This window comes from Balaenoptera physalus (assembly GCF_965194825.1).
Source record: "Balaenoptera physalus genome assembly, chromosome: X".
NCBI classification, from domain to species: domain Eukaryota; kingdom Metazoa; phylum Chordata; class Mammalia; order Artiodactyla; family Balaenopteridae; genus Balaenoptera; species Balaenoptera physalus.
In genome coordinates, this window is record NC_138903.1 from 84,171,295 (window position 1) to 84,197,211 (window position 25,917).

Sequence of the window (25,917 nt, forward strand, 5' to 3'; positions counted from 1 at the left end):
TATTCATAACAATTCTTACCTCAATAATGCCTCTGATCTCCTTTTTTTCTCATTTACACTCTCTATTCACTAAATCAGACATTCACGACCACTCACTTAAGACTATAGAAGAGTATCTTAAGTAATCTTGCTGTTTATAGGATTTCCTCAGTCCAATAAATCTATACAGTGCCACCAACATATGCTTCTAAAACAACAATCAAATCATATTGCTCAAAAATATTCAGTAGCTTTCTCCTTACCTTCCTGTGTGTGCATGTGTGTATATACACATGCATATATGTCCATTTTATACTTTGGAGGGAAGAAAAAGATTGAATATTTTTAGGAATTTTTATCATGCTTTGGTTGAAAACACTTATTCTCCGAAAAAAACTTCCAAGCACAAAACTGCAGTTAAGGTCCTTCTTTGTCCACTGTACGATGGGGAATAAACTAAGGAAATATTCACAGTATTGTTCCTAATGTAACCTGTTCCAGAATGTCAATCTTTTTAAGAAGTCTGAAGATGATTAATATAAAATCAGCCTTGAATGTTTAGATAACTGCTCATAATTTGCCTACATTTTTTCTAATGTTTTTCTTCCTTACTTAGTTACAAGTTTTGTCTGTTTTATCTAATAATCAGTTTGCCAGAGATCATGCTATGCCCCAAATGTACGCTTCTGCCTTTGAAATATGATTACTCAGGGGTGTGTTTTTGTCTCATTAAAATTATGGCATTTTCCCTTGAGTATTCTTTTAAACTAAGAAATTTAAACAGATAACTTTATAATAACACTTTCTACTGTTTATAAAACCTTCAGAATTATATCAGCACTGAAACTGACTTGAGTGTGTACCAAACAGCACTGTGAGTTGGTTTCAATTTAGATTAAGTTTCTTTAGAGTTTAGTGAGAACTTGAGCAGGTTTAAAGTGAGTTTTTATTATATTCTCTTTTAGCCATGCTAAATGCTTTTAAAAAATCCATTATTGTGCTATGGCATTATTTAAGCTATTCCTATTTTTCTGATCTGCCAAATAAAATATGTGCCTGTGTAGTGATTTCTAAGGAGAAACAGCTCCATCTAAAGGCTATTTTGAGTCATCTCAGCTTTCTTTTTCATTTCCAAGTTTTCAGAAATCTATTGCAAAAAAAGGTATTACTGGTAGAAATGAAAACCCTTATAACTTTAATATAAAACCATATTTAGCATATATACTTAAACATCATATATATATATGATTAGTTAAACAAGGAGGCCATTAGACTGTGGTCCTGATGCTGTGGCAGCCTACGTAAGCAAACCAAAATCTAAGCCTGTAAACAATTAAAGGTTAAAAATTGAAACTTAGGGACAACCAATTAGGCTTTAAACTATAGCCAAACAATAATTTCCTTACCTTGCTTCCACCTTTTCTCTGTAAAAGTCTTTCCCTGAGTTCCTGTCCAGGGACAGTCCTAATCAATTCCGGTTTGGTGCTGCCCAACTCAAATAGATCTTTGCTCAACTAAGCTCTTAAAGTTTTTAATATGCCTCAGTTTATCATCTTTCAACAGTCTTGGTGTCAGAAGAGAGAACTGAAGGAGACCCCCTGTGATCCCAAGGAGCAACAAGCAACCAGGCAAAGGTAACCCACTGAGCCCCTTGATCTCACTGCTTTCTTGCTGCCTCTGGAGGTCACTGGTAAGTCCCTCTAGGATGCTAGTTCTGCAGCTTTTGTGTTATGGGCTTTATTTGAGCATTTCTTCTTCTGGACTGGCTCCAGATACCAGCCGGAATTGGACTGGATTCCACTTAGAAACTGCGCTGGGTCCAGGGTTGGACTGGGTCTGTCTCAAACTGGACCAGGTTCAGTGTGAAGCTTCAAATGAATAAAACTTTGTTTTAAGGCTGAACAAATAGCTTAACCTTACAAAAGGAAATCTTGAATTACAGTAGCTGCAGTGGAGAACTTTTCACCTAGATAAGCTTATCCACTTACAAGGTGCCCTAGAGAAAAAGGGGTCTCAGCCAACCACTCACCCATGTAAAGGGTAGAGGAAAAATTATTTTTTCTCCTCTACAGTTTCTGATGATCAAGATGAGACCTGCTGGGATGCCCCACTTTCTCCAGAGCCTGCAGATGGTATACTGAGAAAACTGGCAGAAGCCAGCCAAGAGTGAGAATTCTTATCAGAGTCAGCTATCCTTGATCTCTATCTGTGGTGCACAGTCTAGAGAGGAAGGTAAAGTTTCATTTTGTCCCTTCCTTTCCAAATTCAGATTGGCAGGGGAAAAAAATTTGTAAGAATTAGAACTTTGATTGTGACTCCTGAGTTTGCTTTTGGGTATCCATTGGTTATTGATCTTTTCTCTCCCAGAGACAGCTATTGCCTTCTTGTCTATCTCATTTTGTGTTCTAAGAATTTGTCTTGGCAACTGTCAGGTTGGGAGCCCCCAAAATATGGCTAGAGAGAAATATGGGTTGCAATCCATTTGCAGCTAGGGTCCTGCTGATCTCAGGTGACATTGGCCTGCAGTGGCTTGAAGCAGAATTTGGATTCCCCAGCCAGAAATTGAAGTCAGGTCACAGCAGTGAGAGCACTGAATCTTAGCCACTAGACCACGAGAGCTCGTAACCTGTGACAAGGCCCTGGCCCGTCGTCTTTGTAGAAATGAATTTCCACAAAGAGATGGAAAGTAGTGAAACAAGTAAAGTGTTTATTAGGAGAAAAAAGAGTACGTGTGAATAGGCACAAAGGGCAGGCTCAGAGAGAGAGTCGCGCCCTCGTGGTAGTTTGAATCAATGGTATGGGGCATCTCTTCTGGATTTCCTCTGCCAATTATCTTGCTTTGCCTGGCTCTGAGTCCATATTTGGTTAATCTCAGGGTCCTCCCCTGTGTGCGTGCACATCTCTTAGCCAAGATGGATTCTAGTGCAGAGACCTATGATAGGTTGACATCACTTACTATGGGGTGGCACGCCCTCCCTTTTTGGCCCCTGAGGAGCCTTTCTGCGCATGTGTAGTCAGGAAGGTCTCCTTGACCTCGAGAATGAGAAATACGTGGTCTCTTTGTTGTTGTTGTTGTTGTTGAGGTATAGTTGTTTTACAGTGTTGTGTTAGTTTCTACTGTACAGCGAAGTGGAGTTCCCTGTGCTATACAGCAGGTCCTTATTAGTTATCTATTTTATACATATTAGTGTCTATATGTCAATCCCAGTCTCCCAATTCATCCCACCACCACCACCCCCGCTTTTCCCCCTTGGTGTCCATACGTTTGTTCTCTATATCTGTCTCTATTTTTGCCTTGCAACCCGGTTCATCTGTACCATTTTTCTAGATTCCACATATATGCGTTAATATACAATATTTGTTTTTCTGTTTCTGACTTACTTCACTCTGTATAACAGTCTCTAGGTCCATCACGTCTCTACAAATGACCCATTTTTGTTCCTTTATATGGCTGAGTAATATTCCATTGTATATATGTACCACATCTTCTTTATTCAGTCATCTGTCAATGGACATTTAGGTTGCTTCAATGGACATTTAGGTTGCTTCCATGACCTGGCTAAATAGTACTGAAGTGAACATTGGGGTGCATGTGTCTTTTGAATTACAGTTTTCTCTGGGTATATATGCCCAGTAGTGGGAATGCTGGGTCACATGGTAATTCTATTTTTAGATTTTTAAGGAACATACATACTGTTCTCCATAGTGGCTGTATCAATTTACATTCTATGTGGCCTCTTTATCTTTTACCGGGGCAGGGCTCAGCTCCTCCTAGCTCCTGCTATTATCTTCATCTTGGAGTATCTATCCACAGGGGACAAACTCCAACTGCTCAGCCTGGGGCCCATCTATCTCCTGCCTCACTACCAATTATTGCCAGCTCTCTTTCATTCTTTTGGTTATTTTTGAGAGTAGCCCTGGATTCTGGGAGGGTAGTATCCTTTTGGTACACTTCTTGTGGTTGTTAAATATTGCCAGGAACATTTACTGTTTGTCCCAGCCGAAACTTGGCAAGACACTTGAAAGGATTTTTTTTTTTTTTTTAAGTCAGAAATTGGCCCAATTGGAAGCTGATATTAAGAGTCTGGAAAACAAACAAAAAAAAAGAGTCTGAGAGGAATTTTTTTTAAGGTCTTCTCTCTTAAACTAAAATGAAATTATGTACCGAGAGGGAAAGAAAAACATTCTGAAGCTGTTGTGGAAGGATTTGCTAAAACATTCCAAAGACACACAGATCCAAATCTAGAACTTAGGAATCTTTTGCTTTTCAGTTTACTTGAACATCTTCTCCCTCTCATAAAGAAGTAAACTGAAGGTAATATAAGTAAATGGGTGGGTCAGCCTCATGATATCATTCAGGTTGCAACCCAATTCTATGGGGAATTAAAAACAACTGTATTTGTCTTACAAATCAAGTATTTGCAAGAAAAGAAATGCAGCTCTAGAGACAATCCAACGTCCACCTATCATTTTTAATCAATCCCCAAACTTCCTCTATTCATCTCAAAAAGCTCACAGATATTGTAAAATATCTGGATTTAGGAAACAAAAGCACTTTTTGGAGAAACTTACATTCTTACTCTGTGCTTTTGAGAGGTATATATCTGACCTGGTCTTCTTTCAGAACTCAGAGCCAAATCTTAAAATGAAAACTTCAAAGAGGGAATTCTTAGAAAATAAGAAGCTATTTGGAAATTAGTTAAATAAAAACTCAACACTCTTTTCCACAAATATTAGTAAAAAGTTTGGCATCTGAGCAAGTAAACTTAACTTATTCCATCTACCAGAAATGTGATTTGGACTTAACTGTTCTTTTACAAACTAGTGAGATTTGCATTGATGTACCTGTCTCATGGCTAAAATTTAAAAATGAAAGCTGTAAGATCTCTGTTTGCATTTGTATGAATGTTTATGTATGTTATAGATGTGTGACATTTTTTACCTTCGGATGGTATGCCAAAATTAATTTGTGAAGAGCTTTATTTAATTGGTTTAAAGAAAAATAAGCACTTATATAAATTAAGTATACTCTCAGAAATATAGAAACTAACCCAAATGTTTTTCAAGTTCACCTGATCTAGAATAATCTTTGCTACATAAAAGCTAGCTTGTCTGTTGTCTAATTAAAATAGGCATATCTTCAGAATTATTAATATCAAATATAATGCAGACATACAACTTTATTCTATCTGGGTGTGCTAGTCATAAGTTTGTGTTATCTCTTACAAAATGTGACAGCAAGAAAGGTTAAAACATTGAAACTTAAGGACAACCAATCAGAAACAGCCAAGTAGGCTTTATGCTATAGCCAATCAATAATTTTCTTACTTTACTTCTGCCTTTTTTCTGTAGAAGTCTCTCCCTGAGCTCCTGTTTGCTGAGTTCTTCTAACCACTTCCGGTTTGTCATTGCCTGGTTCAAATCAAATTTTGCTCAAATAAACTTAAAATTTTTAATATGCTCCAGTTTGTCTTTTAATACTATATCTCCTGAATATGTTTGTTATCTTATATTTGACTACACAGAAACTAGACTGCATTTTCTAAAGTTTCATATGTCTCGAGCAAAAATTGATATGGATTAAATTTTGTGCTGAGTTTGAGATAGTTTTTGGCTTTTGAGAAAAATTCAAGTCTCTTGTAATTTAAATTAATTTTGGCATTAGTGAAGGGATTATCACACTAGGATTGGATGTACATTATTAGTGACATTTTATATAAAAGTGGTGATAGTACTGATATCATTTGTATTTCTGGGAGCAAAGATTTCAAGTCATCCAATACCAGTTAGTAATTAAATCAACCACAATAACTGAACTACAGAATGATCAGACCAGAGATTTACTGATTAACAGATAATTCAGATTAAACTACTCAAATGTCAGGTGTTCGAAATCCCTACCAGCTTATTTTGTTTTGGTCCTGGCTAAAATAAAGATTTAGGCAAAACCACAACTCCTGGCCTTTAGGTATTTTCATAGAGAGCAACCCACAATGAAATAAAATATATAATAAGTCCATGTTCAAAGGAAAAACTATTCCACTAATATGGTATTCACAATTTATATGATATATGCAGGCAATCAAAAATACATCAGTGGCCCCCACTTCCAATTTCCTTCTACCTAAAGAGTTATGTAGCTTTACCACCAAAATGTGTGCTTGTGCCCATTTCTGCTGCTGTGTCTTTAGATTCTTCCAGCAGACAATTGAAATTTGAGGCTATTTTTATCTAAGAGATAAACTTGAGGTTGTAACCCTCTTGGTTCAATTTCTTTCAAGACTTCCAATTAAATAAAGATAAAATCACCCTAGCATAGTATGCATAGCCCTCTGGTCTCTGCCTGCATAACCAACCTCATTTTCTTCTCTTTCATCACTTATATTCTACTCACACTAAACTACATGCAGTTTCCCTAAAAAGAAATGCCTACTTGTAACTCCTTGCCATTGCACTACTATTTGTTCTGCCTGGAATGCTCTTTCCATGCATATCTGCTTGCAAAACTTATACCCATTCTTTAAGTCTAAGAACAATAGGTAAAGCTCCAGTTTTCTCATCTGTAAAGTCTAAATATTGCTAAATACTTCTCATATTGCTCTGGAAATAAATGAGATATTGTAAAAGTACCATTCAGCAAATTACTGACAAAAGGTAAATGCTCAAAAATTATAGTTTAACATTTGATTCTGTAAATTTTTAGATTAATTCAATATCTAATCTTAAAAAAACAAAAGTTGGGTGATGACTTCCTATTGCAGAAACTCAGTGAAAAATATATAATTAGGAAACTTTTCAACTAATTTCATTATTGTGTGTTCAATTTGTCTGATACCTGTCTCTTTCATGTATAACAGAACTAGTGATTAAACTTTTTCCAAATAAGAAAAGAAAAGGTATTCTTGAGATACCTTAACATGACCAGGTTATGTTTGAGGGAACAGATAGAATTTCTGATTTCAAAATTGCCCTCTACTTTGTAGTTGATTAACCAGATAATTTCCTAAACCCTCAGCTGATGTGATCCAATATGAGAAGCACATGATATTGATATATTTTTAAATACAAACAGGAGGATATCCTCACAGAAGAAATACATGTGATTTGATCTGAAGGCTGCTACACAAAACAGTTTTAGTTGGCATCTTCATTGAGTTAAACCATTATATATAACCACCATTATACCTCCTAAGAGGTTGTACTACCATCTCTACAGCTGGATAGTGACAAAGATTATGTCATTGTTCAAATTCTTCTCAGGGTCCCTTGAACTCTTTTTCAATTAGGCCTGACTTTTGGGCTTATGTGTTCTTCTCTGCATTGTCCAATTTTATCAAGAATTCTGTCTGAGTTTAGCCATAATATCCTATCCTCCATATCTGATCACCCTTGACATCAGTTGAGTTCCTCACCCTTCACTATCCTCCTGGTGATGTGTGATCACCCTGGCCTGCCTTCAGCAACAATCCTTTAAGTCGGTTTAGCCAGATTCCCCCCTTACCCCTGATGTACTTCTTAGTAGTTTTTCACCCACTGACCCCACCCTGCTTTCTGGCTATTGATACTCATTTGCCCATGCTGTATTCAGAGTTGAGCCCAATCTCTCTCCTCCACTGCAAAATGCCATCACAGTGATCCTTATACTTATCGTAATTGTCCTCCCCTCTCTGAACAAAAAGTCTTCTTTCTACCATGCTTTAAAAAGTGTCATTTAATTTTTTTTTCTCTAACGGTATGAATATAGACATGCACAATAATCTGTATGTACATCACTTTTGATGAACCTAAGCAGAAGTCCCACTCAAGAATGTGGCAACAGCGAAGGTATATAGCCCGCAACTCAGAGTTTAATGGAATAATCTTGTCACTGCTTAAGACTGGTTCAGAAATAATAAAAATCATTTTTAAATAATAAAAGGAAGAAACTGACACATTTGAAGAGAAAAACATTTTAAATTAATAAGGTTGATCGTTTCAATGGTAAAAGTTTATTACAGGTTTGGTTTCATGGGAAGCAGACTCTGAGAGTTGAGTGTGCAGGAAGCTCTCTGCAGAGCTGAGACAATCTCTGAATGACAAATGTCGGGATCCAGGTTTCTCACTGTTTGTTAGAGTGGGAGGTTACATATAAGCAAGGGATGAAATATCAGAATTGTTAACATTCTACCTCAGTAGAAATCAGTTTTATCACCTAAAGTTCAGTCGTTATGTGCATTTTTCTTTCCCCTTTAGACTTAAAGACCCAACTCATTTCTAAAGTTACGTTAAGTCAGCAGCTTTTTTGCTCCAGACTTCAGTGAGGGTATTTCATACATTTATAAGGCAGTTAGATTGTTATGTCACATTCTGCATTCCATCCTGGAATTCCCCAGGAATCCTTGCCAACACTTATAATTTTTTTTTTAATTATAATAGTCATCCTAATGTGTGTGAAGTAGTAACACATTGTGATTTTGACTTGCATTTCCCTAATAGTTAGTGATGTTGAGCATCTTTTCATGAGTTTATTGGTCATTTGTTATCTTCTTTAGAGAAATATCTATTCAGGTTATTTGCTCATTCTTAATTGGATTGTTTGTTTTTTGGGGGTTGAGTCATAACTGTTCTTTATATATTCTGGATATTAATTCCTTGTCATACATATGACTTGCAAATATTTTTTCCTTTCTGTGAGTTGCATTTTCCCTCTTTTGGCAGTTCACATTGATGTGCAAAATTTTTAATTTTATGAATCAAATTTATCTATTTTTCATATTTTGCCTGTGCTTAATGTCACATCCATGAAATCACTGCCAAATACAATGCCATGGGAGATACGCTCTACATATTCTTCTAAGAGTTTTATAATTTTAGCACTTATGTTTAGGTCTTGAATCCATTTTTAATTAATTTTCGCATATGCTCTAAAGTAAGGGTCCAACTCTATTCTTTGCATGTTGATACCCAATTTTCCCAGCACCATTTCCTTCAAAGATTGTCCTTTCTCCTTTCTCCCTTTAATGTTATTGGCACCCTTGTCAAAAATCAATTGACTATACATACAATGGTTTATTTCTGGGCTCTCTATTCTATTCCATTGGTCTATATTGTCTTATTTTTTATTGAAGTATAATTGGCATACAATATTATATTAGTTTCAGGTGTATAATATAATGATTTGATATTTGTATATATTGTGAAATGATCACCACAGTAGGTCTACTTAATATCCATCACCACACATAGTTACAGAATTTTATTTCTTGTGATGAGAATTTTTAAGATCTACTGTCTTAGCAACTTTAAAACATACAATGCAGTATTATTATTGGAGTACTATTGTCTCCATTCTGTACAATACATCCTCATGACTTATTTATATTAGAACTGGAAGTTTGTACCTTTTGACTTCCTTTACCCATTTTGCCCACGCACAACCTCCACCTCTGGCAATCACAAATTAGTTCTGTTTCTACAGGCTTTGTTGTTGTCACTGTTAGATTCCACACATGAGTAAGATTATATGGTACTTGCCTTTCTCTTTCTGACACATTTAACTTAGCATAATGTCCTCAGAGTTCTTCCATGATGTCACAAATGGAAAAATTTCATTTTTTTTTTATGGCTGAATATTTCCTTATATCTATCTATATAGATAGATATAATGTATTGGTTTTATAACCTGCAACTTTACTGAATTCATTTATATATTCTACCAGTTTTCTTGTGGTTTCTTTAGGGATGTAGATAGATAGATAGATAGAATGTATCTGTAGATATTTTATTTCTCATGACAAATTTTATTTTTCTTCTCATGCTTACTGAGTGAATACTGTATTTCAGTCACTAGAATATACATATTTAATTTTCAAAGTTATTCTTTAAATGTACACCTACTTAATAAATATGGAAAGTATCTTAAATAATTTTCCCAGTCACACAGAAAGTTGCAATATTTTATTTTTTCCCTTTATTTAACAGTTTTCAAAATATTGAGGTAATTACCCAACATCCTCCAAATTCTGATCTGCAAATATCATTTCCCACTAAAAATAAATTGGGATTCCTTGGAGAAATTGATAATTTCAGGTCTGGATTAGGAAATGTAGATGGGGTAGATGATACACCTGGAACATCTTGTCATACAATTTATCTAAATAGCTATCTTATATTCTGTTATAGCATCCTGAACGTACTGAGACAGAATTGGTACTGAGAAGTGGGACGCTGCGGTAACAAATTCCTAAAATGTGAAAGCAGCTTTGGAACTGGGTAGCGGTAGAAGCTGTAAGAGTTTTGAGGTGCATGCTAGAAAAGCCTACATTTCTGTGAACAGATAGTTAAAGGTGATTCTGATGAGAGCTCTGAAAGAAAAGAGGAGAGCTGTAGAGAAAGCCCCAAATTTCTTAGGGAATAGCTAAGTAATCCTGAACAGAATGTTGGTAGAAATATGGATGGTACAGGCTATTCTGATGAGGTCCCAGGTGGAAATGAGAAACATGTTATTGGAAACTACAGGAAAAGTGATCTTGGTTATAAAGTGGGAAAGAAACCTGGCTGAATTCTGTTAATGTTCTGGTGTTTTTTGAAATGTAGGGCTTGTGAGTGATGAAATTGAATATTCAGCTGAAGCTATTTTTATGGAAAGTAATGAAGGTGTGGCTTGGCTCCTCCTGACTGCTTACAGTAAAATGTGAAAAGAGAAAAATGACATAAAGGTGGTACTGTTAAGCAAAATAGAAGCAAGACTTAAAGATTTGCAAAACTCTCAGCCTATCCATATTGCAAAAAATGGTAAGATGTGGCCAAGCAACCATAAGGAGATTAGGATGAATCAGCCATCTCAGTAGAAGTCAAGAGCTATTTTTCAAGACAATGGAAGAAGGACCCTGAAGGCAATTCAGAGATCATCAGGGTTGCCAATCACCTGACAGGCCCAGAGTGCCAGGGCTAGGGGACAGAGATTTCATAAGATGGGCCACCTGTGTCCACCTGTGGGACATTTGACTGCACTGCCTAATGTTGCATCACATTGAAAGCTCCCTCCCCCACACGCTGGTACTATGCTCCTTAGTTGCCCCAGGTGCAACTCCAGTGGGTCCCAGTGTGGTGTGAGCCATGGTGGCCACCCCACCAAAGAGCACAGGCAGAAATCTTTGATGGTTTCCATGTGGTGCCATCTCTGCTGGTGCACAGAATGCACAGGCCTGGAGGTTAAGGCTGCCTCTAACTAGACTTCAAAGGATGTGGCTGCCTGATAAAGTCATGGGCCCAGGACTCCAGCTTGGAAGAGACACTTCAGTGGTTTCATTGAGCCAAGGGGGTGATGTTGCTACCCCAGTGGGCCTGGAAGGCAGAACATCAAGCCAAAGAGGATTATTCTTGAGCTTTAAAAGTTAATGTTGTTTGCCCTGTTAGCTCTTAGACTTATATGGGACCTATCCTTCTTTCTCCTCTTTTCCTATTTCTCCTTTTTGGAAAGGTAATACCTATCCTATGCCTATTCCACAATTGTATTTTGAAAACACATAACTTTTTTGGTTTCCCAGCGGGAAAGGAATTTGCCTCAGAGTGAATCAAACATTGAGTCTCACCCATATCTGACTTAGATGATATTTAGAGGAGACTTTGGATTTAGATTTTTGAGTTCATGCTAAAACAAATTGACACTTTCAGGGCTATTGAGATGGAATGATTGCATTTTGCATGTGAGAAGGACATGGATTTGGGGAAAACGGGGACAGAAGGTTATACACTGAGTATTTCATTAACCCAAAATTCATATATTGAAACTTAATCCCCAATGTGATGGCATTTGGAGGCAGGACCTTTGGGAGGTGATTAGGTCATGATTGCAGAGCCCACTTAAATGGGATTAATGCTCTCATAAAAGAGACTCCAAAGAGCTCCCTCACTCCCTTAAATCATGTGAGAACACAGCAAGAAGATGGCTGTCTTCTTGCTGTGACAAGGAGTGAGCCTTCACGAGACACTGAATCTGCCAGTGACTTGATCCTGGACTTCTCAGCCTCCAGAACTGTAAAAATAAATTTCTGTTGTTTACCAGCCACCTAGTTTATGGTATTTTGTTATAGAAGCTAGAACAGACTAAGACATGGTATTATTAGTATCTCACATCTATAAGGTCCAGGTAAAACTAAGAAATCAATATGAGTACATTAGTACTAACTAAACTTCAAACTTTATTTGGGTTTTACCAGTTTTTCCACTAATGTCCCGTTTTAGGTCTAAGAACAAATTAAAAACAATTGTATTTAAATCTCATACCTCCTAAATTCTAATTAATTTTAGTATTACAAACCATTTAATCCAGACATCTAAAGGGCACAAATTTGCATTTTGATGGAAGAAAAGCAAAAGCAAATAAACACAATCAATATATTTCCACCATATCTCCTCCACTTAGTACAAATCCATCACAGAACATTCTAAATTTCCAAAGCCTTGGACTATTTATTATGGAAGTAATTAAGAAAGCTTACACAAACTACAATATGTTGAGTTTTGATTATATTTAAACCTAACACCTCTTATGAAGACCAGAGTGTGTTCCTTAGCTAAAAAACAGGGAATGATTCTTTGAATTGGATTTTTTTCTACTAAGATTCAAGTTTGGCAGATCCTCTTGTTCTATTCCACATTATTCTTGTTCCATGATAGTTACCATTGGGATAGTTACAAGATACAGTTGCAATTTGCAGAAAATCTGTGATTTCTACATCCATAATATCTTAAAGTTTATATTTGATTTTAAATGCAGCATATATTTTCTGATGTACTGTTAATTATGGAGGGTGAAGGGATGGAGCAGAGGCTTCCTCCAGTATGCTTCTTTCATACGTGTTGTATAGGACCTTTCTTTACTTCGAAGTGTTGCCTAAAATTGGAACTGTATTGTTGTGTATTAATATTTCAGAGTAATTGCATAGTCTTTTAGTACTTATTGGTGTAAACTACCAAATTAAGAGCACTCTGCTGCCCTAAATTATAAATTTGTTTTTGTTTATTTAGAATAAGTGAATTCACTCTTTTCATATTTTTTCCATAATAATATGATACTCAGAACCATTTCATGAATCAACTATGTTGTTTCAAGTAAATGAAGTAATTATAACTTGGTAAAACAATCAATGGATTCAGGAATTGTTTATTCAATTTAGTCCTAAAAGTGAATAAACCAATGAGATTACATCTAAAATAAATTTGAAAAGATGCTAAGCAACCTTTATGCATAAGTATTTGAAAATCATTTTTTAAAATTTTCTATATCAAAATCACAGTTTTGACTTACTTCTGTATAGGTATTAAAATAATTGAATTGTAAATAATTTTTTATTGAATGAAAGATTTTAAAAATTTTTTAGTGCTTTAAAATTTCTAAAAGTTTCACACTCGTGACTTCATATAAACCCATGATAACACTTTTTTCTCCCACCCCTATACTGCCCACCCCCACAAGTGGTAACCACTAGTTCTTTTTATCTGTGAGTCTGCTTCTTTTTCTAAAAAAAAAATTTAATTTTATTTAATTTATTTTTTTATACAGCAGGTTCTTATTAGTCATCAATTTTATACACATCAGTGTATACATGTCAATCCCAATCGCCCAATTCAGCACACCACCATCCCCAACCCCCCGCAGCTTTCCCCCCTTGGGGTCCATACATTTGTTATCCACATCTGTGTCTCAACTTCTGCCCTGCAAACCGGTTCATCTGTACCATTTTTCTAGGTTCCACATACATGTGTTAATATACGATATTTGTTTTTCTCTTTCTGACTTACTTCACTCTGTATGACAGTCTCTAGATCCATACACGTCTCAACAAATGACTCAATTTCGTTCCTTTTTTATGGGTGAATAATATCCCATTGCATATATGTACCACATCTTCTTTATCCATTCCTCTGTCGATGGGCATTTAGGTTGCTTCCATGACCTGGCTATTGTAAATAGTGCTGCAATGAACATTGGGGTGCATGTGTCTTTTTGAATTATGGTTTTCTCTGGGTATATGCCCAGTAGTGGGATTGCTGGATCATATGGTAATTCTATTTTTACTTTTTTAAGGAACCTCCATACTGTTCCCTACAGTTGCTGTATCAATTTACATTCCCACCAACAGTGCAAGAGGGTTCCCTTTTCTCCACACACTCTCCGGCATTTGTTGTTTGTAGATTTTCTGATGATGCCCATTCTAACTGGTGTGAGGTGAGACCTCATTGTAGTTTTGATTTGCATTTCTCTAATAATTAGTAATGTTGAGCAGCTTTTCATGTGCTTCTTGGCCATCTGTATGTCTTCTTTGGAGAAATGTCTATTTAGGTCTTCTGCCCATTTTTGGATTGGGTTGTTTGCTTCTTTAATACTGAGCTGCATGAGCTGTTTATATATTTTGGAGATTAATCCTTTGTCTGTTGATTCGTTTGCAAATATTTTCTCCCATTCTGAGGGTTGTCTTTTCGTCTTGTTTATGGTTTCCTTTGTTGTGCAAAAGCTTTGAAGTTTCATTAGGTCCCATTTGTTTATTTTTCTTTTTATTTCCATTACTCTAGGAGGTGGATCAAAAAATATCTTGCTGTGATTTATGTCAAAGAGTGTTCTTCCTATGTTTTCCTCTAAGAGTTTCAGAGTGTCTGGTCTTACATTTAGGTCTCTAATCCATTTTGAGCTTATTTTTGTGTATGGTGTTAGGGAGTGTTCTAATTTCATTCTTTTACATGTAGCTGTCCAGTTTTCCCAGCACCACTTATTGAAGAGACAGTCTTTTCTCCATTGTATATCCTTGTCTCCTTTGTCATAGATTAGTTGACCATAGGTGCGTGGGTTTATCTCTGGGCTTTCTATCTTGTTCCATTGATCTATGTTTCTGGTTTTGGGCCAGTACCATATTGTCTTGATTACTGTAGCTTTGTAGTATAGTCTGAAGCCAGGGAGTCTGATTCCTCCAACTCCGTTTTTTTCCCTCAAGACTGCTTTGGCTATTCGGGGTTTTTTGTGTCTCCATACAAATTTTAAGATTATTTTTTCTAGTTCTGTAAAAAATGCCATTGGTAATTTGACAGGGATTGCATTAAATCTGTAGATTGCTTTGGGTAGTATAGTCATTTTCACAATATTGATTCTTCCAATCCAAGAACATGGTATATCTCTCCATCTGTTGGTAACATCTTTAATTTCTTTCATCAGTGTCTTATAGTTTTCTGCATACAGGTCTTTTGTACCTAAGTAGGTTTATTCCTAGATATTTTACTCTTTTTGGTGCAATGCTAAATGGGAGTGTTTCCTTAATTTCTCTTTCAGGTTTTTCATCATTAGTGTATAGGAATGCAAGAGATTTCTGTGCATTACTTTTGTATCCTGCTACTTTACCAAATTCATTGATTAGCTCTAGTAGTTTTCTGGTGGCATCAGTAGGATTCTCTACCTATGGTATCATGTCATCTGCAAACAGTGACAGTTTTACTTCTTCTTTTCCAATTTGTTTTCCTTTTATTTCTTTTTCTTCTCTGATTGCCGTGGTTAGGACTTCCAAAACTATGTTGAATAAGAGTGGTGAGAGTGGACATCCTTGTCTTGTTCCTGATCGTAGAGGAAATGCTTTCAGTTTTTCATCACTGAGAATGATGTTTGCTGTGGGTTTGTCATATATGGCCTTTATTATGTTGAGGTAGGTCTCCCCATGCCCACTTTCTGGAGAGTTTTTATCATAAATGGGTGTTGAATTTTGTCAAAAGCTTTTTCTGCATCTATTGAGATGATCATATGGTTTTTAATCTTGAATTTGTTAATATGGTGTATCACATTGATTGATTTGTGTATATTGAAGAATCCTTGCATCCCTGGGATAAATCCCACTTGATCATGTGTTGTTGGATTTTGTTTGCTAGTATTTTGTTGAGGATTTTTGCATCTATATTCATCAGTGATATTGGTCTGTAATTTTCTTTTTTTGTAGTGTCTTTGTCTGGTTTTGGTATCAGGGTGATGGTGGCCTCATAGAATGAATTTGGGAGTGTTCCTTCCTCTGCAATTTTTTGGAAGAGTTTGAGAAGGATGGGTGTTAGTTCTTCTCTAAATGTTTGATAGAATTCACCTGTGAAGCCATCTGGTCCTGGACTTTTGTTTGTTGGAAGATTTTTAACCACAGTTTCAATTTCATTACTTGTGATTGGTCTGTTCATATTTTCTATTTCTTCCTGGTTCAGTCTTGGAAGGTTATACCTTTCTAAGAATTTGTCCATTTCTTCCAGGTTGTCCATTTTATTGGCATAGAGTTGCTTGCAGTAGTCTCAGGATGCTTTGTATTTCTGCGGTGTCTGTTGTAACTTCTCCTTTTTCATTTCTAACTTTATTGATTTGAGTCCTCTCCCTCTTTTTCTTGATGAGTCTGGCTAATGGTTTATCAATTTTGTTTACCTTCTCAAAGAACCAGCTTTTAGTTTTATTGATCTTTGCTTTTGTTTTCTTTGTTTCTATTTCATTTATTTCTGCTCTGATCTTTATGATTTCTTTCCTTCTACTAGCTTTCGGTTTTGTTTGTTCCTCTTTATTTAATTCCGTTAGGTGTAAGGTTACATTGTTTATTTGAGATTTTTCTTGTTTCTTGAGGTAGGCTTGGATAGCTATAAACTTCCCTCTTAGAACTGCTTTTGCTGCATCGCATAGGTTTTGGATCCTTGGGGTTTCATTGTCATTTGTCTCTAGGTATTTTTTGATTTCCTCTTTAATTTCTTCAGTGATCTCTTGGTTATTTAGTAACGTATTGTTTAGCCTCCATGTGTTTGTGTTTTTTACATTTTTTCCCGGTAATTAATTTCTAATCTCATAGTGTTGTCATCAGAAAAGATGCTTGATATGATTTCAATTTTCTTAAATTTACTGAGGCTGATTTGTTACCCAAGACGTGGTCTATCCTGAGAATGTTCCATGTGCACTTGAGAAGAAAGTGTAATCTGCTGTTTTTGGATAGAATGTCCTATAAATATCAATTAAATCTATCTGGTCTATTGTGTCATTTAAAGTTTCTGTTTCCTTATTTATTTTCATTTTGGATGATCTGTCCATTGGTGTAAGTGAGGTGTTAAAGTCCCCCACTATTATACTGTTATTGTTGATTTCCTCTTCTATAACTGTTAGCAGTTGCCTTATGTTTTGAGGTGCTCCTATGTTGGGTGCATATATATTTATAATTGTTATATCTTCTCCTTGGTTTGATCCCTTGATCTTTATGTGGTGTACTTCCTTGTCTTTTGTAACTTTCTTTACTTTAAAGTCTATTTTTTCTGATATGAGTATTGCTACTCCAGGTTTCTTTTGATTTCCTTTTGCATGGAATATCTTTTTCCATCCCCTCACTTTCAGTCTGTATGTGTCTCTAGGTCTGAAGTGGGTCTCTTGTAGACAGCATGTATACGGGTCTTGTTTTTGTATCCATTCAGCCAGTCTATGTCTTTTGGTTGGAGCATTTAATCCATTCACGTTTAAGGTAATTATCGATATCTATGTTCCTATGACCATTTTCTTAATTGTTTTGGGTTTGTTTTTTTAGGTTCTTTTCTTCTTTTGTGTTTCCCACTTAGAGAAATTCCTTTAGCATTTGTTGTAAAGCTGGTTTGGTGGTGCTGAATTCTCTTAGCTTTTGCTTGTCTGTAAAGCTTTTGATTTCTCCATCGAATCTGAATAAGATCCTTGCCAGGTAGAGTAATCTTGGTTGTAGGTTCTTCCCTTTCATCACTTTAAGTATATCATGCCACTCCCTTCTGGCTTGTAGAGTTTCTGCTGAGAAATCAGCTGTTAACCTTACGGGAGTTCCCTTGTATGTTATTTCTCATTTTTTCCTTGCTGCTTTCAATAATTTTTCTTTGTCTTTAATTTTTGCCAATTTGATTACTATGTGTCTCGGAGTGTTTCTCCTTGGGTTTATCCTGAATGGGACTCGCTGCTCTTCCTGGACTTGGGTCACTCTTTCCTTTCCCATGTTAGGGAATTTTCGACTATAATCTCTTCAAATATTTTCTCTGGTCCTTTCTCTCTCTCTTCTCCTTCTGGGACCCTATGATATGAATGTTGTTGCGTTTAATGTTGTCCCAGACGTCTCTTAGGCTGTCTTCATTTCCTTTCATTCTTTTTTCTTTAGTCTGTTCCGCAGCAGTGAATTCCACCATTCTGTCTTTCAGGTCACTTATCCGTTCTTCTGCCTCAGTTATTCTGTTATTGATTCCTTCTAGTGTAGTTTTCATTTCAGTTATTGTATTGTTCATCTCTGTTTGTTTGTTCTTTAATTCTTCCAGGTCTTTGTTAAACATTTCTTGCATCTTCTCGATCTTTGCCTCCATTCTTATTCCGAGGTCCTGGATCATCTTCACTATCATTATTCTGAATTCTTTTTCTGGAAGGTTGTGTATCTCCACTTCATTTAGTTGTTTTTCTGGGTTTTATCTTGTTCTTTCATATGGTACATAGCTCTGCACCTTTTCATCTTGTCTTTCTTTCTGTGAATGTGGTTCTTGTTCCATAGGCTGCAGGATTGTAGCTCTTCTTGCTTCTGCTGTCTGCCCTCTGGTGGATGAGGCTATCTAAGAGGCTTGTGTCGAAAATCATTTTAATGAAGAAAATAAACATACCTCTTGGTGTCTTTCAAGGTGAATCAAAATCAAAGAAAATAATAAACTACTGAATTTTAAATGCATGAATTTCTTTTCCCTACATCACAAAACAAACTGGTATCTTAAAGAACAAAAGAGGAAACTAATGTTTAAAATATTAATTGAAAATAAATATACATATAGCATGTAAATAATTAGTATGCACAGTCTTGAATTGTTGTCATCTGAATCAGCAGTAATGCAAGAACTGGATTGACATCAAAATCTGAAATTCAAAAGTTGTAACATGAGCTAAAGGGTAAAAACCTCTAAAGTCTTTTGAAGGCATTTCAGCTGAAACACTGACAGTGTGACTGATTATTCTCTCCTGACCTATGACAATAAATACATAAAAAGGAAAAATTGTGTGATAAGTAAATGTTTTGAACTTGTAAGCAACTTGAGTCCTTTTGAAAAATTGGTGTGTTTGATAAACATTTAAACTTTTAGAGCTCCAGTGTTTAGAAATGAACCTACTAAAAACTAAGAAATAGTTTCCTGTTTCTACTAAAGTTACACATACACACATTTTCTTTTGACCAATGCTAAGTTGCCAATGTCAACTTTTACTACAGTTGGGAAGAAATTGGACCATTTAACATGATCATGAGAATGTGCTTCTTAAGTGGTAACCTGAATCAAATTTAGTTAGGATTGGAATGATCAAATTGCTGTTGGAATGGAAAGTCAATTTGATAACCATGAAGCCTCATGGCAAGATAAGAAATTTTTAATCATGAATTACAAATGTTTATTTATTCTAAAATTTAATACTCCTATTTTAAGAATATAAAAAATGAAACTATGAAAAGAATATACTTTGCAGATAGAATATTTAAAATTTACTTCATGAAATATAATCTACAGATATCTGGACAATCTCCTATAAAGTGAATGTAGATAACTTATAAATAGAAAACCTCTAAGTCTAGTAAATAATCTTTAATTGATTTAAGTCACATTTCTTTTATATAATTTTACCTTTTGATTCTGTTGACCTAGATCAAAACAAAACAAAACAAAATATAACAAGAAAACAAACACACAGCAAAACTAAAACAACTATCACAAGTTACTCCTACTACTTCTGCTTAAATCCAATTCCCATCCAATTTACCAGCTGGCACTATGATATCATTGTAGATTTAAATTTCAATTCAATAGGTCATTATTTCAAAAAGTTTGCTCTTTTCTGATGTTTTTGCCAATTGCACAAAGCATATAGCCTGTTATTGCCAATGTAGACCTGAAAATTTAACAGTGAGATTTACTCATTATCTGCAGGGAGTTATTCATAAAAGATGCACTTCTCCTGGTGGAATTTACTATGCATAAATTATTTTTCTTAATGATTTGTGACATTCTGAACAATATACCTTTTATTCAGGTGACAGAAATAATTATAGGGAAGTCATCTTTCAGAATTTACATTCATTTTAAAGGAAACTAGTTAATGATTTCAGTTCTCTGAAAATGTAAAGTGGAGCTGTAATGGGGAAAAACATCAAAAATAATTAAGATAAATGAGCTTCTGGATCACAGAAAGAAAATTTATTTTGTGAAGATGTTCTCATCTTATTTTAAAACGCTATTTATACATTCAGTCTAGAGTTAGAGTGCTAACATGGTAATAAGTAGTGCAATAAATTTCCTGTTCATGTAAATAGTGAAATAAAATTGTTATTAGAAATAGAGGAATAATAAGTACAATGTGTCAGAATCCTGGCACCCAATTTAAGACCATGTAAACAATAACCTCTTAAATAATACAGGCACAAGACAATAGGAAAATAGGAAAAAGACTATAGCCTGTGAGATTTGTGTGGCAGTGCCTATAACTCATCCTACCAAATCACCCTTTAGCTCAGGTTATCCATGATCTAGTTATGTACTTCTTTTATAAAAAAATTACCACTTATCATATTATTAAGATTAAGTTCATTTTAGTTGTAAAATTAGAAGGGAGAAAATATAGCTTTAAAATATAGATTTTCAAAAAGAATGGTCAAAAATATCTTACTATTTTTGCCTTTTAAAGGGTGGCAAATGGTGGAAATTTACTCACCTCTCTCCAGCCTCCCGTATTGTTTCCATCAAAAGGAAAACAGACATATAATCTGAGAGTGATATTTTATCTAGAGAGCAAAAGAAGCCATTATCTCCAGCTCTCAAAAATGCATGTCCTAGACTCACCTAAGAACTTTTCCAGATTTTGGAAGTTTCTACATGCAGCCCTAAGCAGGGAGACCTCCCCAGGCCTGGACAGAGATCTGCTTAGATGGCGAGCCACACAAGTGGAAGTGGCCTTTCTCTGCTGCTCCCCCCATCCCAAATATTAAGAGGATTAGTGTAATAAGAGCCTGTGCTTGTATAGCACTTTGACATTTTTAGATGAAAAGTGCTACATTATGGTACAATTTTATAACTGTAATGGAATTCAAGCAAATAGCATTGTGATAAATGGGTCTGGCTGCTGAATAAAAAGCATGTTCTATAGCAATTAGAAGTGCACACTAAAAGCAGTGTCATTTGTAAATTTCAATATTTTTTCTGCACATTTTTCTTACTTAAAGAAATACTCTTTAGTTGATTGTACGTGAGTCTACTGCATTCTGAGCCAGTCATACACAATCCCTCTCATTTACAGACATCATGACAATAGATTTAAGGTAATGTAAGAATTGAATGTCATAATCCATACCCTATTTCTGTATATCAGACCAAAAAATTTGATATCTGTGAAGGAGAGAAAAAGGGAGGGGGAAGGGCAAAAGGATAGAGGGAGAAGTTAAAGATCTTATTAGCAGCTGATGCCCTTTGTGGCAAAGCTTCTTCTTTTAAGCATATTGCCAGAGAGTCCGAACACAGGGTTAGTGAGGAACAGGATCTGATGAATGCTCCAGATGTTTAGAGATGCGTGAAAAAAAAGAAGGATCTGGATGACAGGAGAAATAAGGATATAAGGGTGGTTATGGAGGGAAAATGAAGGATATTTCAACAAACAGAAAATGCATTTGTTCAGAATCTACTTTTATTGGCTATACAAATCTAAGATTAGGAATATATTGTTTTTCATGATTTACATAATTTAATATTGACCTGTTTCTAAGTGCCTCTTCACTGACCATGATATAAAGATTTTTTTTTCTCAATATCTTCTCTCAGAGAAGAATGTGTTTTAGATATTGTAATTGTGAGTCATAGATTTGATAGTCAAGAGAGGTCTCAAGGTCGATGTGAGAAAAAAAATCAGAATCTTTATTATATATATAATATATATAATCAAGGTAGGAATGTAAATTCTTCTAAGCAATCAATAAGAAAGTTAATATTATACATATTGTATAGGTAAATATATTGAGGCCCAGAGAATTAAGAAACTTATCAGATCAGCTTCACAAAGATGTTTTGAGGTTTAAATGAGTTAACGTAAGTAAAGTGCTTAAGACAATGTAAGCCTTTGATCTATGGAAACTCTTATTACTTTTATTTTTGGTTAATACCCTACTCTGCCCCAATGCCTAGAATAATACCTGGTATATAGTAGAAAAGTAACATATTTATTCACAATTTTTTATAATTTACATACCTCTTGCACTTAATAATGCTTTTTTGTATGTCTTTATTCAGAACCAAATCATAAAGTTAATTAATCAGTTAGCTACAGATTTTATGAAGGAAGACACGTTGATTGGCAACAAAGCAAATATGAATGATCTTTAAAATACCAAATGTGCAAGTGATAATGAAAATATGTTTGCAAAAAATATTAATATTTAAAAATATTTTGAGTATCATGTCACATAGAAAAAATTGGATATCTAGGAAGAGAAAATTCAGTGGGATATTATTTTATTGCATGTTATATTAGTTTAAGATTTTGTAAATTATTTCCATTAAGAACATCTAATAATGTTATTTTAATAATGTTCTAATAAGCTTTACATCTAATAATTAATGAAAAGACTGATGATTAAAAATTTGTATAATGGAATAGCCATGCTGTTTTGCACCTTCAAGTCAACTTTGAAGACGATTTATATTTTTAGTTTTTCATTCAACCACTCATCATTGTTCTGATCTCATGTTCCATTCTAAAAATCATTTTCATGATCTACCAATATAATTTATTCAACAAATAAATCAGATAAGTTTTAATAACACCTCCTAATGAGAATTTTTATGTGTCTCTATTCTTTGTACATGATATAAAAATGGATCATATTTTCAATTCATGCATTTGCTATCATAGGTTTCCACTATTTATGACTCATCTGGAAGTCTTTGTTAGAAAGAACTGGACATGAATAAATAAATTCAATATTTACAATATAGCCCGAATATGCTCTCCAATTCCAGAATATATATTATATTAAGTTAATAAAAGAGAATCCATGTTTAAATACCTTTCACAATGTGTCAATAATAATTTAAACTAACACTTTTAACATTATATAAAAATCTTAATTTTATTGCTATCTTAGGTTTTAGTACCCCAGATTAGCAAAACTATTTTAAACTGAACATATGTGGGGCACACTCAGTGATCCAATTCTTTGTAAAATAATGCTTATATGTCTGATGCTAACAATTATAGATATAAATTGTGAGAAAGTTTTAAAAACGCAGAAAGTAATTTTAAAAACATACATATTTCTGTCACTCAAGTATACTAACAGTTAATATTTTGTTTCAGTTTAAATTTTGGCCTCTTTATTTTTCATTTTAATTGGTATTACAGAATATATATAATTCTGTATCTTAATTACTCAACTAAATATTACCATTAGCACTTCAGTGTTATGAAATATGTTTTGAAAGGTTGAAGATTGTACAGTAGTGATTTGATAAAATATATACCTTATTGCTTTAATTACTGCCTTAATGTTGGATACTCAGGTTATATTCTCAATCATTTCATTAATTAACATCAATAACAGTAAAATTACTGAGCCAAGGAAACCACCATCTTAAGATTGTTTATATTGATAAATTATTTCTCAGAAAAGCTGTGTCAAATTACAGGCTCATTCAAAGTAACTTTTTAAAATCTAATTTCAGGAAGACATTAACAAATATAGGACATAAATTATTTTTAGATCTTTATTTTCTCTAATTTACTAAAATGATATCTCAATTTAATGTTTATTTCTTTATTAATGAGGTTGAATATTTTCTTCCTATATATACTTGCTTCCTGTATTTCTTCTTCAGCAACTTATATTTGCATGTCCTATACACCTTTTTTATCTGTTGTTTATTATTTTAATTTAATTTAATTCCCAATATTCTCCTCTTCTATGTGATCCCAATTGTATGTTACACAAACTTAGACAACTTGCTAGGAGATAGACTACCAAAGGTTTTTTTAGTCCATGGCTGCATCCATGTAGCATAGCCACAAGCCGAACAGAAAAACAAAATTCAAATATGCTAGTATATAATGTATTTCCTACACTGAGAGGACCAAATTAACCTGGGGATAATATATAGGCAATGCCCAAAAGCCTTTTTGAGCATTCAAGTTAAATTAACCTTTTTATAAATGTGTCAGAGAATATTTGATATTCTCTAAAATTCATGCTTTTCCTTCCATAGTATAAAATTGTTGCTAGGAAGTAGTTTTTCAGCCAGGGACTATGTTTTCCAGTTTGTCTTACAGTTATATTTGGACATGAATTTTTGTTCTAACAAATAGAATGTGAGGGGAAGTGATGTGTGTCTCTTCTACGCCTGACCCATTAAATCACCCCATGTGAGAATACTTTTCTCCTTTGATGGTTGGATTTCTACTTGTAGGGCAACCTTGAAAACTATTTGTTAAAGATGAAAGATCCTCCGTAAACCAGGGTCTAGAATAGCCACATGAAGAAGGGAACCCCTCCCCACAATCAGTAATACCAGCATCGGACTGTTATACAAGTAATAAATTAATTTCTATTTTGTTAATACACTGAAATGTGGAGGACTTTTATGATAATTAGTATCACTCTAGCTATTATAGTATATATTTCAAATTCTCCTTCAAATTTTTTTCTTTGTGTCACAAACATTTCTTAAGCTCCTCCCCAGATGTTTATGCTAGGTGAAGGTAACTAGAACCAGGTGTAGCTATGCCTTTACTTAGTCCTTGCTTTGCACTGTTTCAATATGAACAGATTCAAGTTAACAGGTTCACTTAAACACTAGCAACCCCCTTTACAAAAACATAATTCAAATTTCAGTTACCATGATATATTAACCATGAGTAATTGCATAAAACACAAACTTTACTTCTGGTTCTTCAGGCCAAAAATTACTATATAAATTAAAGTTGTGTATCATGGTTAGTGACTAATATCACTTCTTTCAAAATGTGTCATTGATTTGTCACTGCATTTCTGCTTTTCAATTCATGCACAGGAACAGAAAGCCACTTATGGTTGAAATGGTGTGTTAACTTCTACTTTTGATTGAAGGATGTCATTAAAAATCCCAGTGGGTTTTTGAAAGAAAACAGTAATTCCGAGAAGGTTAAAGAACATGTTACTGTCAGTGAAGGCTGGTTTTATCCTTTCAGAAGTCAACATGTATTGATTAATTTTAAGCTATTGGGTAAAGCTGCTAGCACAAATATGTATGCTGCTGTGAAATCTGCAACTAGATTCCAAGGGTTGGTTAAGATGTGTTATGATGATGATCAAATATTTAACGTCGATTAGAAAAGTCTTTCATTGGAAGGCAAGAACTTATAAGATTGAAGACATAGAATTACAAAATGGCCATAAAGGTGTAAAAGAGAGAAAACTATTTTATTAGCGGGTGTTATAGACTAAATTGTGTCCCCTCAACTTTTAATGATAAAACTCTAATTCTCAGTACCTCAGAATGTACCTGCATTTGGATATAGAACTTTTAAAGTGATAATTAAATTGAAATGGGGCCTTTAGTATGGGCCCTAATCCAAACTGACTAGTGTCATAATAAGAAGAGATTAGGACACACACAGATAGTACAAGGATGGGCACTTAGAGAGAACAGGCCATGAAGAGAACACAGTGAGAAGGTGGCCATTTGCAAGCCAAGGAGAGAGGCCTCAGGAGAAACCAATCTCACTGACACCTTGATCTTGGAATTCCAGTCTCCAGAACTGTAAGAAAATAAATTTCTGTTGTTTAAGCCACTCAATCGTTGGAGTTTTTGTTATGGCTGCTTGAGCAAACTAATGTAGAAGGCAGTGTAGAGGGTAAATTAAAATCAAAACTATGGTTATCTATTGGTCAGATAAATCATAGATTTCCATGTCCTCGT